Genomic DNA, 8,843 nt, shown 5'->3' with positions numbered 1-8,843 from the left:
GCAACTCGCCATCAGACAAATATCTTCTATTCCAAGAACTCCCTCCACCCTGCCAATTATGACATTTTACTGAGTAAGAGTTAGGCATTTTTATTAGCCATCTTAGCAGAAAGGTTGTAAAAATGGTAGGGCATGGAGATAGACTCTCCATTATAACGAGTTAAAGCTGCTCTGAGCCTGCACTTCTCCTGGGAGATGGGCAGACTAGAACAGAGTCCTAACGTGGGCACTCATAAATGCCTTTGCCCTGAGCTCTCCACACCTATGGAGAAGGAAAAGAACTGTGGATAAAGCCAGCTGGAGTCACCATGCTGCTGCAGTGGGAAGGCACCAGGCTGGGCAAACACCTGCCTTGGCAGGAAGCGTTGCCTGATATTGTTGTGCTTCAGGAATTAGATGTCATGAATTGCTCTCTTTATATCCCTTGTTATTTTTTTTTTTTCTTTCTTTCCTGCCTTTAAGATAATATTGTTAAGTCAGTTGATTTGCTTCCCTAAGAGAAAGTCAAGGCGGAAAATTGAGTTTTGTTTTCCCTTAGTTTCTGAGCAGATGCTCCAGCTGGCATTTTATTAGTGATCTCTTTAAATCTGAACCCAACCCTTCTTGCTGTCAATCAGTGGTTGACAGAAAGGTTACAATAATAACATTAAGCATCCAGCTCCATGGCAGTGATATGATGCACCAAGAAAAGGACTGCTCCTAGTGGCCATGGAAAAATGTCTAGTATTTACGTGTCTCTCCTGGCACACGTGGGAACCAGGCGACCAGGCTGAGGCTGCATCTGCTGAGAACCATTAGCAAAGCAGCTGAAATACAAGCGCGATAGAAGAGGCGGTGGGAAATCAGTCCTTGCAAATGGTTATGAAAATAATAACTATTTATACACTTAATGTATAAGCTTTCATCCGCATGTCTCAAATGGTTTTATAAACACCGATGAATTAAGTTTCAATGAATTAAGTTTCAATGCACCCTTGTGAGGTATTTTACTCCCATAATTAATGTATAAATAAATGCACAGGGAGCTGAAGTGATCTGGCAATAGAAGCGCTGTAGGTTTATGTGATATAGTATAAAAATAAGGCCTAATGGTCCCAGCTCTCTGCGCCACAGCTATTAGACTTGGGCTCCCAAGGGCATCAATTAATACACTCAGGGCTTGTCAGATTGTTCAGCTTCCCTTCTCATAAAGGACAGAAAGAAACAAGGGAAATTATTAGAATTTCTGTGCAACAATTACAGGTTATATTCCCATTGATTAACTTATGGCTGGCTAGATGCATTTGTTTTCCTGGTTACTTAACGAGATGTTTCCCCATGCATGATGACATCTATTCCCTATTAAAAATACAGGCAGAGATACCCCTCTGAAATTGTTTAGAAGCTATGCAAAAGTTAGAGGGAATTATTATATATAATGACCAGAAATATCAACAGGGAGTATGGAAAAAAAAGACTCAGAGATTTATACTGAAGTCCTTTCTTCTTGAATTCTCACTGGCTCTGAAGGATTTCAGGTTTTGAATAGCTACCGAAAAGGTGTATTATAGGATGTCTTTTTTTTTTGATCTAGCAAATAGAACATGGCCTTATTCTTTTAAAAAAGTAACTCTGAGTAAAAACAAAATCAGCTGCCTTCCTGTAATTAAACTCACTTTTCCCTTTAATGATTGCTGTATAGGTAAGGAAACATATCTTCTGGTTTTGATTTTTGGTTCAAAGCTCTGGTTCACTTATAGGTGCTTTCCCTTCTGAATCGGTTTGTAGAGACGACTTTGAAACAAGCTAAAATCCAGTTGGAGCAAATAAGTGGCTTTGGTAAAAGCAAAATTGCTGCTTTTTCACTTTTTTTTTTTTAAATTCAAACTTCAAATGATCTTTTTCATATAAGAGCAAGTTTAAAAAATTGATAATTTTACAGAGAGAGAAATGTGCTTTGTCTATGGTTTCCTTTGTTCTCTCTACTGCTGTTGAATCACCTTTATCACCTTACCTGCTGCAGTTCAGGCTTGCTCTCTCTCCAGAACAGCTCTTTGAAAGACAGGTCTGATTCTTCATGCCCTTACTCCAGCCTTAACTCTCCTGCTGTTGCCCTGATTTCAGGAGACTATTCCTGATTTACATCACCTGGGAAGGAGGAGTGGCTGGAAATGACAGCAGGGGGTTAGAGGTATGATGGGCAGCTCATGAGTCCTTATTAACAGCTCTGCATCTCACTGACAGCCTTCACTTGCTGCTTGATTCTGGACTTCAGCCCTAATCACGTAGAGCCTATCTTTAGTGTGTAGGTAATTAACAATAAGCACTGACCTCTGTACGAGAGGGACGAAGCCCAGCCTCCTGCACAAGTAGCTTTGATTACAATACATGGTGAAAGAGAAATTCCAACATGCACAGTTTGCATTGCACTGACTTTCTCTCTTCTTCCTGCTAGGAAGGCAGGGATGATGTTAATAATTTTATTTTTAATGTTATTTTTCTTCAGTTCCACATTCAAAATATTATCTGTTCCCACACTCTTAAAAGCTTTATCAAACCTATACACATACATAAATCTGCTTCTAGAAATGTGAAATGTCCTTTAGGGGAGATTGTCAAAAGCATATAAAGGATTTAGGAGCACAAATTATTGGGCTTTTGAAACATTTGTCTCCTGTTTTAACCCTTTTCACCTATACATCTGATGTTTTTATACAAGGCAGTACTTTTGTTTCGGCTTTGTCACAGCTTGGCAGGCTGGCCACTGAGAGAGCTGTCAGTCAGCTCAGATGATGGCACATATGGGAGACTTCTCAGTGTGTCTGAAAGCAAGATCCATCCCAGATCTTTCATGTATTAATCTTTTCCCACTCCTTTACTCACTCATGCCACTGAACACTTACCTTGACTCTCTCTTCTTCAGCCGTGAGAGCCACTGTCATGCCTACAAGGCTTAGTTCTTTCCTTGCCGAGTTAAGTGATATATTTATTAGTTAGCAGGATTTACTTGGTAAGATATACCCTCGTTACATATTTAACTGGAGAGAAAGGTTGGACTGGCTTCACGTCATTCTTTGAATACCTCCAGTGCAGATCCCTCAGTTACCACGTCTCCGTATTTCTGTCTGCTTCCCCACGCTGAAATGTTCTCTCACAGCCAGTTGTGTCACTCAGTGGAAAAGCTGCCATTCAGGGAGACACTGGGGGATGGACAGGGAAGAACTTCAGCCATTCAAAGCCAGGCTATCTTCATCATTTCTGCAAACTCAACTAGTAGAATGGAAGTAGCCTTGCAAATTGTTTGCATTGTAGGGAAGCGTTCAAGCGACATTGCTTGAACATTCTCCTTCAGTGAAGTAAATTAGCCTGAATACAGAGCATTTCCCAACATTGGTCACAGGTTTTCCAGATATATGCCAAGGGATTAAAGTTTATTCCAAGAGATGGTCCTATTTAACTGTATACTAATAAAATACACTTTCAGCGCTGACAGGGATAAATAGTGCCCAGCACTGCTTGCAGGGTAGTTAGGCTTTATAAGATGCTGTGTGTAAGCTGATGAAGTTTTCTAATTAGTACATTTCATACACACAATTAGAAATATATTGTGAACCTGCGAAAGAAACCGATTGAAAAATCCTTTTTGTGGCTGGAGGTTGGTGGGAAGTTTTCTCCAGCTCAGAGTGGCAGTAGCTCTCCAGTCTATGCTTCGTGTCTTCATGGTTTCCTCCGTGGTTGTGTAGGATGAGATCACAGCCTTGGATCTCTTGTCTTGCAGTTTCCCTGCTGTGGAAAGAACCGGAAGCATTAACAATGTCCTTGAGTTCACCTGCTTTCTCCATCTTTCTTTGGGGTTGTGCCTGGGGGTATTTTATTAAAGGTTTAAGTCTGCTAGCGGGACTCGGGGAGATGTTTTACGGTGTGTGTGAGTAAGGGGGAAGAGGTACTCCATGGATGTCTCTGCGCCTCCCACTGTGTACTCAAGTTTTTGAAGCTCATGTATCCTCTTCTGGTCTTACGTTTCTACTGTCCCAGGATCTTTTTATTTGACATGGAATGTTTTTCACATGTTTATGTGTCACAGAAAGCTGTTTTCAGGGTTGAAGAGGTTTCAGGAGTCTGAAAGGGAGAAAACAAACAGAAAAGGGAATGTGAATGGCAAAAATGTACAGCTGAGGCAATTTTGGATAGCAGGCACAAGCCTTTCTGAGATGTCATGATACAGGGGATGCTTGTGGTCAGATACAGTGCCCAGGGTAATAAAGAAGATGGCATTTCTCAATTCATTGTAGGAACTGGACTTCGAAGGAAGAGAAGTAATTGAAATGAGACACTATTAGCCAGAAGGGAAAGCATAAATCACTAGCTGGAGGAAAATGAAATGACAAATGGATGGGAGTGCTGGGGAATAGGCACTAGTACAGCTAAAATGACAACAGCAACAATAAAACATGAAATCTATAGCTGTTCTAAGCCAAATTTTGTGGGTGGAGAGAAATAAGATATCCTAGTTTACTTTTTTTTAATAATTTGGACAGTTGATTTCTGACTCCACTCTACTTTTATTTTGCTAGTGCTTGCTCACACTTGTAGATAGACCATGAAGAACAGATTTGGAAAGCCTCTTCTGATGCCAGTGGAGTTTCTTGGATTTGATAGGCACTGTGTATACTTGCATAACAACCAGTATTTTCTATACACACAATAATATCATTCAGTTGAAGACAGTGGCCATTTTGTAGTAGATGTAATTGTTGTGTGCTCCAGGCTTACATCTACACTTCAAGCTGGGACTCTCTTTCATGGAAACTGGACTACAGATTTTTTGACTGCTTTTAATCTGGAATAATTTCAGTTTAGATTGCAAAATACCTTTTATGGTACGGAAACATGAAGTAACAGAAGGCAAACTTCTCCTAGAAAGGTAATTCTTAATTCTTACCTACAGGCTGCAGTATTTGAACGTAAATCTGTAAATCTGACATGCCAAAGCTGTTCCACCAAACCCCCTCACTAAACCAACATTATCTATATATTTAAAGGGCATTATTTAGATATGGAAAGGCTGACCTGACACAGTACAGCACTTTCTACTGAAAGTTTTTTTCTCTGACGTGTTTTAAACACAATGGTACATAAAAGTAAATACTTAACCTCTTGTCTCCTTCCCAGGAGCCTGCATAAAGCATTTAGCATATACTTCAAAATCCTTTACTGTGCAGATTCCCCTGAATCTCAGGTGAATACCCCGTTTAATTCACAGCCAGCAATATTGCTGGGGAAACCAGCTCATCTACGCTTTGGACCTCTGACTTCTGCTGTAACTACTCAATCTGTCTTTCTGTTTCTGCGTGTGACATTTTCTGCCCTTTCATTCATTCCAAATAGGTTTTCTCTTTAACCTTGTGGTACCAAAACATTTCATTGTATTTGAAAGTAATGGCATTTGGTAATTGGCGATGCACCAAGTGGTAAAGGGCACCTCCAGTAATTTACTTGAACGCCGTCTGTATGAAAGCTGGAATAATTTGATTCTTCAGCGAAGGGCTATGACCGTACTAACAGTATCTTCCAAGCCATTAGTGTAAAGAGGCTGATAGCAGGCTGCCTTGGCTCTGCGCTTTCCCTTTCACTGCTGTAGTTTAAATTAATAATCAACACCTATTGATAAGGAGGGTAAGTAGTAAAGGTTTAAAAGGATTTGGAAGGATTTTTCATAGCTGTTTTTATTGGCTAGGTTATATAGTAACATTACTGTAACTCTACATTTCAATATTTAATTAAAACTAGTCAGGAGCTTTTACGGTTATGCATAATTTTCTCTCTATATATTTGAAAGTTCAAAATGTTTCACATGATGAAATTGTATTTTTCTGGCCAATCCTAAGTATTATCTATATGCACACATGGCAGAGGAAGAAAATGAAGTATAAATATACATTTGTGTGTGGATACAAAAGGGATTGTGCACAACCATCATGGTGGATTAAAAGGCGATATAAACCATGGGGCTGTGTACAGGGCTGAGAGAAATAAAAGAGCATATGATGCTTGAACAAAATTATTGGAATATATGATTGACCATATGACTTTACATGAATTGTCTAGTGTGTCTTAAATTTCTCCTTTAGAATGGAAATGATGGATTCATTCTGTGAAGCATTTCGAGGTCTTTAAATATTTGTTGCTGGCAAAGAGGGAGAGGCAGAACGGGGAGTCTTGCCAGCTGCTATTCTTTTCTTCTGTTGATATAAAAATATAAAGATTCATTTTGACCAGGTCTATAATTTTTAAGTTAGCCTTGTTCTCCTCAGTAGGCATTATTATCTAATCGTTATAAAAAAAAAAAAAGCTAAGTGTATGTATTTTGTTAAGTTACAGTGAGAATTATTTGCCTAAACAGAAAAAGAAGGGAGTAAGGAGAGAGGAGCAGGTACGGGAAGTGGTTTGCATAATGATCTGGCTGAGAAACCCCACCAGAAATAGAAGAGCTTTCTAGATAAATATTTTGATATGTAGTGCTTTTTTTGGGGCTATTATTTCTCATTCAGAACAATTCTTACTCATTTGCATATCATTATACAATGCTGATGGGCTTCTTAGTGACAAGAATTGCGTAAGTCTGCAGGTTCAGTGATAGTTCAGCTCCATATAGATGTTCGTTCATTCTTAATGGCATTAGTTTGGGTGACATTTGGCTTTCAGTGTACATTATTCATGTTCAATTATGGTGGAATAGATAAAGAATTGGAAGACACAGTCACACCCGTGTTCCTGAACGAAGAGTCATTCCGTCATGCTTCTAGAGACGGAAGTGCCATCCAAGTGAATTAATTATAACAATCTGTTTTCCAATTCAATCTGGCAATTATTCCCTTTTCAGAATAGTCGGCTTTGATTTTGTTTACAGATTTTTGTACAAACTTTGCAACGGACCCATAACCATGTCACCAACTCACTGCCTCTTGTAGGGTACAGGGAGCAGTGTTAGGCCTGGAGGGGGGGATCTCCATTCTCTGCCGTTGCCTGAAAAGCATCAGGGTGAGTCTATCTGTCTGAGTAACGGATCCAATTTCTGAATATGGATAATGATCGAGGTACCCCAAATGACTCTGGTTCTCAGTCCTTCCAGTTCTGAAATCCTAATCTGTCTGTCTGTAGTGCATAAGATCTGCTTCATGGGATTGATAGTTTGTTTTTTCTTAATCCATTTTGATCCATTCATGTTGGAGTCTATAGGGCAAAAAAGCTGAATGTGGCTCGTGTCTGTCAACGTGGATATATGGAGATAGCATCGTCATTTCTTGTTAGACTGAAGTTCTTTTTTAAACTCATAACAGTCTCCTGTAATGTTCCTTGCTTCAATGAGAGCTGTCTTCAAACTGCAGCTGAATTTCACACGTGCTGCCAGGGTGCCTTTATCCTCAGCTCCCTTAGAATGACATTACTTCTGTGCTCATACTTTTTTGGCCTCCATATCACAATTTAAAAACAACTCACTCCCTTTGGGCATTTTAAGGTTAACATAAACTATATTTTTTCCTTCTATAAAATTAAATATAGTAAGATATAACAAGCATTAACACACTTTTCCATTACACATATATCTCCAAATAAATCCTACAAATAACTAGTATTAAACCTCCAAGTACTGGAGACAAATTTAGAGCATGAATAAACAGGATCTGGACATATATCTCATTACAGCAAGTCTGAAACTGGCTCTTCTTTAATGTCCAGCATAGTTTAACTAATGGTGGTCGTGAATCAAAGGTTGGCTGCATGTGTGCATATAGGTGTACGTGTATGAAACGACATTATTGCTATCAAAAGATATTTTATTGGATTTTTCAAGAGGAGTGAAGAACTGCAGATTGAGGGAGGAATTTTTTTAATTGAAACATGTTAGGTGTCTCATGGTTGTTCAATGAATGAATCCATCATGACAGTGCTGTCTCCAGGGAAACTTTGAAAGCTATTACCTAGAAACTCAATGAAGATCAATTATCCCCTACCACTTGCACATGTGCTATATGTTTAAAGAATGGCAACTGCATGTAATGGAAATAGTGGCAAAGATAAGCTTTTTTTCTCCTTCAGTATATCAGTCATAGTAATCAGCTGCTTCTTTCTGTGTCCTAATAGATGGATTATGAGGAGAAAGTGCTTTGAATACAAGGAGGTGTTGTCTTGCCAGCATATGTCCCTTTGCGATGTGATGTTGAAGTATCTTTACAAAAGGTAGGTCTTTCTCTGTGCTAGTGTGCGATCAAGAGCAATCTCAAAGCAAAGAAGGTCCCTTACTAGCTAGGTTCCTACCACAGAGCAGACTTTCTCTCATGGCTCAGCTGAAAGCCATGTCTTGGCTTCACTTAATCAGCAAGCACTGCTAATTGCCAGCAATGGCAAAGTCCGGGGAGATTCAGAGCCCTCCCTTCAGCACTGTAAGAGAAGAAAAGATTTTTACAGGTGAAGGAACAGCATGAACTGCTGCAGAAGTGATTCCTTTAATGATTCATGGATCTAATTATTATTGTTATTAATGACGATACAGTGCTTAGAGCCATTAGTACAAATCTTAAATAAATGCAGGGCAAGCACTTTTTTTATAGCCTGGAATTACACAATCAAAGGGATATTCATAACTAGAAAGCTGCATTATAAAAATATGCATTATGATTATTATATCAGTTAATTCTGCTGAATTTGTCTCATTTCTGGATTTGCTTATAGATCTTAATTAGCCACTGTGGAATTCAAAGCAAATAAGAGATTACAGAAAACAAATTAAAAGGTTTAGATAGAATCTGTTAAATTATGAGAATGAATTCTGTCACTTATCACGAATAATAAATTAATTTACT

This window comes from Numenius arquata, chromosome 6 (genome assembly GCF_964106895.1).
Source record: "Numenius arquata chromosome 6, bNumArq3.hap1.1, whole genome shotgun sequence".
Classification (NCBI taxonomy): Eukaryota; Metazoa; Chordata; class Aves; order Charadriiformes; family Scolopacidae; genus Numenius; species Numenius arquata.
This window is presented reverse-complemented; position numbering follows the sequence as displayed.